General features: G+C 44.2%; 1 non-coding gene across 1 annotated transcript; it reads left to right on the top strand.

Moving 5' to 3' along the window:
• The first annotated feature begins 5859 nt into the window (after nucleotides 1-5859).
• On the top strand, nucleotides 5860-5932 carry TRNAR-UCG (transfer RNA arginine (anticodon UCG)). Its single transcript has one exon. It is a non-coding gene; the product is annotated as a tRNA-Arg (tRNA).
• Nucleotides 5933-8637: the final 2705 nt, after the last annotated feature.

The following is an 8637-nucleotide window of genomic DNA, read 5'->3' as shown; positions in this document are numbered from 1 at the left end:
ATTCTGTAACTCGAATTTTGCACATTAACTTTCCAATGCGGTATTTAAGATTTGTGTGTTATCGTTCGTTGACGAACTACAGTATATCTTATCCGTCCATCCATGATGTGATGACCATAGGCAGTTAGAGGTGTAAGGACCCTCCTCTGGATCGACACTAGACCTACGTATAGAGTCAGTCGAATGTAAATGAAAATGTTATTTTTACAGAAATAACTGACTGTTGTTAACAACTATGTGGAAGAAAATAAGCTGAATGCATTCTGTCTTCAATTACTTGCTATAAGAAGTGTTCTAAATAAAATGGCGATCTGAGTGGCTCAGACGGCTGAGGCGCTGGCCTTCTGACTCCAACCTGGCGGGTTCGATCCTGGCTCAGTCCGGTGGTATTTGAAGGTGCTCAAATACGTCAGCCTGGCGTCGGCAGATTTACTGGCACGCAAAAGAACTCCTGAGGGACTAAATTCCGGCACCTCGGCGTCTCCGAAAACCGTAAAAGTAGTTAGTGGGACGTAAAGCAAATATTATTATTATTATTATTATTACTATTATTATTATTATTATTTATTAAATAATTAATTAAAATGAAGCCGGACCCGTGGTGTAGGGATAGCGTGCCTGTCTCTTACCCGGAGGCCCCGGGTTCGATTCCCGGTCAGGTCAGGGATTTTTACCTGGACCTGAGGGCTGGTTCGAGGTCCACTCAGCCTAAGTGATTAGAATTGAGGAGCTATCTGACAGTGAGATAGTGGCCCCGGTCTAGAAAGCCAAGAAAAACGGCTGAGAGGATTCGTAGTGCTGACCACACGACACCTTGTAATCTGCAGGCCTTCGGGCTGAGCATCAGTCGCTTGGTAGGCCAAGGCACTTCACGGGCTGTAGTGCCATGGGGTTTGGTTTGGTAATTAAAATGACGAAATACTTCGAGTTTTTTATATGGTTCATAACACTTATGACAGTATCCAGCCGTACTTACATGTGATTCATTTACGTGCAATCCTCAAGGCGGGAATTCTCTATAAATCAAAATTTAGATAACTCGAAATAAAATTTAGCTCCGGTGGCGATTCCAGATATCGAGATCGCTAGAAAAAAGATGTTCAAGAGGTGATGGATGATCTAATGATGATTCGAATTAAGAATGGGCAGTGAAAATGTGGTCGAAAGAGGGTTAAGTTGCAAAAAATCCGTTAAGACCTTAAAAAAGACCAATAAGCTAAAAATGCCGAAGAAAGGAAGAAAAAGACAAATAAAATACACCATTTTGTCCCCTACAAAACCCTGATCTCGTCTTCGGACACTCGAGGGAAAAAAGGATTGTTCCTCAGATTTCGAGCTCTAGTTATAAGTCATTAAAATGATAAAGATTTATATGGAGCACCCTGTAGAACTCGCGACCACTTTACACGGTAATTGTGTCCAAGGCTACGCATACAGATCACATCCTTTGTCACGTGAATGTGTTACATGAACATGTCTATTAGTTTACTTTCAATTGCTCCTATGAACTACTGAACACCACACCCACATTAATTCTCTCTCATATATTCTGATGTAATAGGTATCAAGAGAACGTATCAAACTGACATCGTATCGAGAACAATACATTAGCAAACTTCTCTATACAAATGCAAGTTTAAACTCGATTAACTAGAATCAGAATTCAGTGATTGGGTGCGGGCACAAATTACATCCAAGGTATCCGCTGCCTCGTAAAAGATTACTAAAAGAATGACCTTAGGGGTTGTGAACATGTGAGTGTGGGGTGACGACCGTGTGACCCAAAGCTGAATTTAGCGTTATTTTTCCCATATGACCTTCCTTGTTTCTTCCAACTCCAATGGTATTAGGTTTGCCAGGCCTAGGGAATCTTTCATTTTCACTCCCTTCTTGGCCCCTTCCTCTCTTTTGCCGACACCTTCATTTTTCGAAGCGTCAGACCTCTTCTATTTTCATTTCTGATTAGTGTAAAGAAAGGATGGTTACCCAGTTGAACCTCTTAAAAACCACCACCATTATGATAATGATGATGATGATGATGATGGGATAGCTCACAAAATATCCTTGAGTTTATAAATCACCTCACAGAGCATGTTAGCCGTACGGTTAAGGGCGCGCAGCTGTGAACTTACATTCGGGACATAGTGGGTTCGAACCCCACTGTCGGCAGCCCCGAAGATGGTTTTCCGTGGTTTCCCATTTTCACACCAGGCCATTAAGGCCACGGCCACTTCTTTCCCACTTCTAATTCTTGGACTTTTCTATTCCATCGTCACCATACGACCTATCTATACCGACGTGACGTAAAGCAGATTATACAAAAAATCCCTTCAGGCAAGCAACTCAATGTTGAAAACATCCTGGGGATATGAGCTACAAATTTTAGGTAAATAAAATATAATAAACTATGAGAATATATCTTTATTTATTCCTAAAATTCTTCTTCTTCTCCATCATCTGTTTACCTTCCAGGGTCGGTTTTTCCCTCGGACTCAGCGAGGGATCCCACCTCTACCGCCTCAAGGGCAGTGTCCTGGAACTTCAGGCTCTGGGTCGGGGGATACAACTGGGGAGGACGACCAGTACCTCGCCCAGGCGGCCTCACCTGCTATGCTGAACAGGGGCCTTGCGGGGGGATGGAAAGATTGGAAGGGATAGACAAGGAAGAGGGAAGGAAGCGGCCATGTCCTTAAGTTAGGTACCATCCCGGCATTTGCCTGGAGGAGAAGTGGGAAACCACGGGAAACAACTTCCAGGATGGCTGAGATTGTTATCGAACCCACCTCTACTCAGTTGACCTCCCGAGGCTGAGTGGACCCCGTTCCAGCCCTCGTACTACTTTTCGAATTTCGTGGCAGAGCCGGGAATGGAACCCGGGCCTATGTGGGTGGCAGCTGATCACACTAACCACTACACCACAGAGGCGGACTCCTAAAATTACGATCATTTTATTAATCATCTTTATGCGGTCGATTAGATTAGCAGTTTGCCTTTTTCTACCACTACCAGCGCTAATGTGAGTCAATGCAGAGTTTCACGTCAGCCCTCGGTGTGGACATTTTTTCAAAAATAAAAATAAAATGCTGGAGGGTATTGAACCAAGGAATATGATACAGAAAGAATTATGTAAATATGTTACTTTGGCTAGGATTTGAATCAACAAAAAACGAGTAAAAAAACAAGCGATCTTAGGCAGTTCTTCAGGAACTGCATACAGGCCGGAAGTAATTTTAGAAACTTGTTGTTTTTGTTTTTATTTTCATAGAACTAACCCTTTAGCCCTCCAACTTTCGGCACAGTTGAGAAAACTGTCTGCTTAGAAAATAATTTCAAAATTAAAAAATGTTTATAAGTCAACTCTTCCATCTCCGAGGCGTATGGAGTATTTCGTCTTCAATCCTTCCGTGGCCCTTCTCTTTCTTTATGTTCATTCTGCGAAGACTCAGACTTACTCCTATTTCACTTATGGTAAGAGATAAACGGGTATGGTTGACTCACCGTATTTCATTAAACCAATCCATCCACCTGGTGCTGAGTTTTCGGGCGAGAGACCCTCTTTATTACACAGATTTGATCTGGACGCCTGTACAGTACATTGGATGGGCTCAATGCACTTTCTCAAGGGTTCAGTACACTGCACGAAGATCGTTGCTAAGCTGCTAGATGTCGTGACTTCACGACCACTTGAGTTTGGAAAAGGCGTGATTTTAATCGACAGGCGAGAAGACACGTTTTCAATAATTTCCAGCTCCACTATTGTTCTTTGTTACCTTGGAATATATCAGTTTTATGTGTATATAATTAATGCATATAGTCAACACTGTTACTTTATATAGTAAAAACCATGCTCACTTATTTACTTAAAACCAAACCAAACCCCATGGTGCAACAGTCCCGAAGGGCCATGGCCTACGAAGCTACCGCTGCTCAGCCCGAAGGCCTGCACACGAATCCTCTCGGCCGTTATTCTTGGCTTCCTAGACCTGGGCCGCCACCTCACCGTCAGATAGCTCTTCAATTCTAATCACGTAGGCTGGGTGGGCATCGAACAAGCCCTCAGGTCCAGGTGAAAATTCCCTTATTTGGCCGGGAATCGAACTCGCGTCCTCCGGGTAAAGGGCAGACACGCTACCCCTACACCGAATAGCCGACGCTAATTTCCATAAAGTAAGAAATATCTCAACAGAAGTGCACTTCACATTAACATTCTTATCTTTTCTTATCTTAATCTGTTTACCCTCCTGGGTTGGCTTTTCCCTCGGACTCAGCGAGAGAGGTATCCCACCTCTACCGCAGTGTCCTGGATCTTCAGACTTTGGGTCGGGGGATACAACAGGAGAGAATGACCAGTACCTCGCCCAGGCGACCTCACCTGCTATGCTGAACAGGGGCCTTGTAGAGGGATGGGGAGATTGGATGGGACAGGCAAGGAAGAGGGAAGGAAGCGGCCGTGGCCTTAAGTGAGGTACCATCCCGGCATTTGCCTGGAGGAGAAGTGGGAAACCACGGAAAACCACTTCCAGGATGGCTGAGGTGGGATTCGAACCCACCTCTACTCAGTTGACCTCCCGAGGCTGAGTGGACCTCGTTCCAGCCCTCGTACTACTTTTCAAATTTCGTGGCAGAGCCGGAATCGAACCCGGACCTCCAGGGGTGGCAGCTAATCACACTAACCACTACACCACAGAGGCGACACATTAACATTAATGACACATAATTTATACCGAGTTTTCAAAATAAGACGACGGTGCTTCGGTGCGTACTAATTGTGTATTGTCCGACTCGTTGGCTGAATGGTCAGCGTACTGACCTTCGGTTCAGAGGGTCCCGGGTTCGATTCCCGACTGGGTCGGGGATTTTAACCTTCATTGGTTAATTCCAATGGCTCGCGGGCTGGGTGTTTGTGCTGTCCCCAACATCCCTGCAACTCACACACCACACATAACACTATCCTCCACCGCAATAACACGCATTTACCTACACATGGCAGATGTCACTCACCCTCATCGGAGGGTCTGCCTTACAAGGGCTGCACTCGGCTAGAAATAGCCACACGAAATTATTATTTTAACTGTATATTTATATTTCAAATGACCACTGCCTAGAAATAAGTAATTTCATGACATTATTAAGGACATAACTAGAGTAAAATATGTTTAAAAGCATCTCGTGAAAACAGAGCATAAACGTGCTTATGGTTAAAACGAAGATGATCTATAAATTTCCTAGAGACCGCCTCTGTGGTGTAGTGGTTAGTGTGATTTGCTACCACCCCCGGAGGCCGGTATTCGATTCCCGGCTCTGCCACGAAATTTGAAAAGTGGTACGAGGTCTGGAACGGGGTCCATTCAGCCTCGCGAGGTCAACTGAGTAGAAGTGGGTTCGATTCCCACCTCAGCCATCCTGGAAATGGTTTTCCGTGGTTTCCCACTTCTCCTCCAGGCAAATGCCGGGATGGTACCTAACTTAAGGCCATGGCCGCTTCCTTCCCTCTTCCTTGACTATCCCTTCCAATTTTATCATACCCCCGCAAGGCCCCTGTTCAGCATAACAGCTGAGGCCACCTGGGCGAGGTACTGGTAATCCTCCCCAGTTGTATCCCCCGACCCAGAGTCTGAAGCTCCACGACACAGCCCTTGAGGTGGTAGAGGTGCGATCCGTCGCTGAGTCCGAGGGAAAAACCAACCCTGGAGGGTAAGCAGATTAAGAAAGAAGAATCTCTCTCAAAACTACAAATAGTTTCTCACAGTAGGCATATTTCGTCGTATTTCGTCATTGAACATACAACTCAACCAGTCTACCAACGTGTTTTTACACGATAACATTTATGAACCTAGGACGTGACAGATGCTAGCACACGACCGTGTGGCCTAACGGATAAGGCGTCGGACTTCGGATCCGAAGATTGCATGTTCGAGTCCTGTCACGGTCGATTAATTTCATCATCATCATCTGTTTACCCTCCAGGGTCGGCTTTTCCCTCGGACACAGCGAGGGATCCCACCTCTACCGCCTCAAGGGCAGTGTCCTGGAGCTTCAGACTCTTGGTCGGGGATACAACTGGGGAGAATGACCAGTACCTCGCCTAGGCGGCCTCACCTGTTATGCTGAACAGGGGCCTTGTGGAGGGATGGGAAGATTGGAAGGGATAGGCAAGGAAGAGGGAAGGAAGCGGCCGTGGCCTTAAACTAGGTACCATCCCGGCATTTGCCTGGAGGAGAAGTGGGAAACCACGGAAAACCACTTCTAGGATGGCTGAGGTGGGAATCGAAACCACCTCTACTCAGTTGACCTCCCGAGGCTGAGTGGACCCCGTTCCAGCCCTCATACCACTTTTCAAATTTCGTGACAGAACCGGGAATCGAACCCGGACCTCCGGGGGTGGCACCTAATCATGCTAACCACTACACCACAGAGGTGGACATTAATAATCTTAAAAATAAAATAAAAATTATCTGTAGAAAGACATCTACTTCATGGGCTATGACAGAGTTTATATATCTCCTCTTGGTCTACATCTTGTGTCCTGCATCGTAGTCATCGAGTACTGAGGTTGAGAATGCTTGACCTAAAGTGCATAAGGAATAGGTGCAAAACTTTATTTCTGGGTCGTTGGAGCCACTTTGCTTCATCTGTGTTTTGGACGACTGTCTCGTCCATTTCCCCACGGCGAGAGATATAATCATTATCCTATTTTATTATTATTTAATCGGTTTTTCGTTCGTGGTTGGTTTTTTCCTCGGACTCAGCGAGGGATCCCAACTCTGGGTGCGCGTTCAAGGCATACGCACTCGAGGCGTACAGACGATTTTCCTGCTTGAGGCCTACAGTATTTCATAAGAACATGACGGACCGTGCTTGAGGCGTACAGTGTTTTCCAAGTTCAGACAGGGAACAGATAATGGGAAAAACCAGAAACAGTGTTTCCCAAGGAGGCAATTACAGAGTATTTAGAGAAGGATCCATCGGCATCAGTATTAAAGGCAGCTATCCATTAGTATGAACGTCAGATAAAGTACAGTTAAATTAATATCATCAGGAGGGGCTGATGACCTAGATTATCACTTTAAACAACAAACATCATGATCAATAATTGAAGAGACGCAAAAATATAATCTTACTAATAATAATAATAATAATAATAATAATAATAATAATAATAGTTACCGTGTTTTGGTGGATCAGCAGAGGCGAAAAAGAAGGTGCGGGCTGGAATGAGTCCGAAAGATGCATTAAAATTTCGATAAAGGTTATATTTTCAAAACTTAACAATGGTGACATAGAATTTTTGAGCATACAACAAATAACAACCAGTTAAATCAGGTACACAATCAAGAAGTACAAGATTAGAGAACAACTTAATGACCTGGGCTTCAAGCCCCACCGTATACAACTCTGAGCGCTCAGCTCACAATCACCAAATACCAAAGGGCAGAAAACCCTTAATTACCTGGAGCTCTTGCTCCCGCTTAATAATACCAGAAAGAGCGGACCTGCTCTCAATTTTACAAGCCTACGAAAGGCCACAACAAACTTCACTACTAACTGCCCTCAAGGCACACAAAGAAACAGGGGTATTTAATACCCAACCTACAGGGCCTTCGCATGAAGAAAACAAGACATCAGGTTAAGTTACTGGCCCAAAGTACAGCAAGGACTGGAGGCGTGAACTTGCACTCCTAAATATACATTTTAAAACCTAAGTGGCTCTAGGCCGATGCACAGGGGCTAATCCCAAGCTAGGGAGGTGACCCGTAAGAGAAAACTTTAATAGATTAAAGAAAAGAAGAACGGTTATGAAAACGTAGTCACCTCCATTTCAAAATGAAAGGGAGCTCGAGAGGGTAAAGCACTCTCTATCCCCGACTTAAAGTTCAAGAAAACAGAAGTTTAGCAAGAAAAAGGGTTTACATGTTTAGTTGTTTACATATTAAAGGTTTCGAACCCTCCCCGAGAGTTACACTGCTGAGCTAACAAGAAATAAAGATGTTAAAAGGCCATTACCTTGTAGAAGAACTGCTGCTTGAAGAAAGGGGCGCTTCCCGCCCCCTGCTACATATCCACACACTAAGCTAGATGTTACTGAAGTGGCCCCGAGACAAGAAAATCAGCAGTTTTTATACTCTCGTGGAAAATTCGAGACCTTTCAGGAATAAGTAGACACCCCCCCCCTTTTATTGGGTCGCTAAAAGTTATACATCAACATCGAAGAAGAAAGACACTATTGGTGAAAAATTAATTAAAGAAATTCGGGATTGGCTGAGTTCAAAACTGGCGGGCAGAAAGATTAATATTGCCAACCCAAAAAATAAAAGAACAAAATTTAGTAAACACAAAACTTAAGAATACAAAATGTCTTCAAGAGAGTTCATTCCATTGCGCCAGAGTGTATTACCATAGTTTTTTTTTTTGGTAGAGACATCTCTTAGAGAATGTTCACACTTCTTGATCAATGAAAAACAAAAGCAAATCAAAAACACTCAGTGACCTCTTCTGATAACTAGTAGAGTTAGTTCAGTGATCAAAGTTCCGGGTTTCTCCAGTAGAGAAGTTTCAATTGGCGCAAGATTTGAACTTGCGTCGCGTAGAGGTGTACCGCCCGGTACAATAATAATAATAATAATTGCTCCGAGGTTA

Source organism: Anabrus simplex, chromosome 3 (assembly GCF_040414725.1).
Source record: "Anabrus simplex isolate iqAnaSimp1 chromosome 3, ASM4041472v1, whole genome shotgun sequence".
Taxonomy (NCBI): domain Eukaryota; kingdom Metazoa; phylum Arthropoda; class Insecta; order Orthoptera; family Tettigoniidae; genus Anabrus; species Anabrus simplex.
The sequence above is the reverse complement of the archived record's forward strand: the minus strand, read 5'-3'. Positions and strand labels throughout refer to the sequence as shown.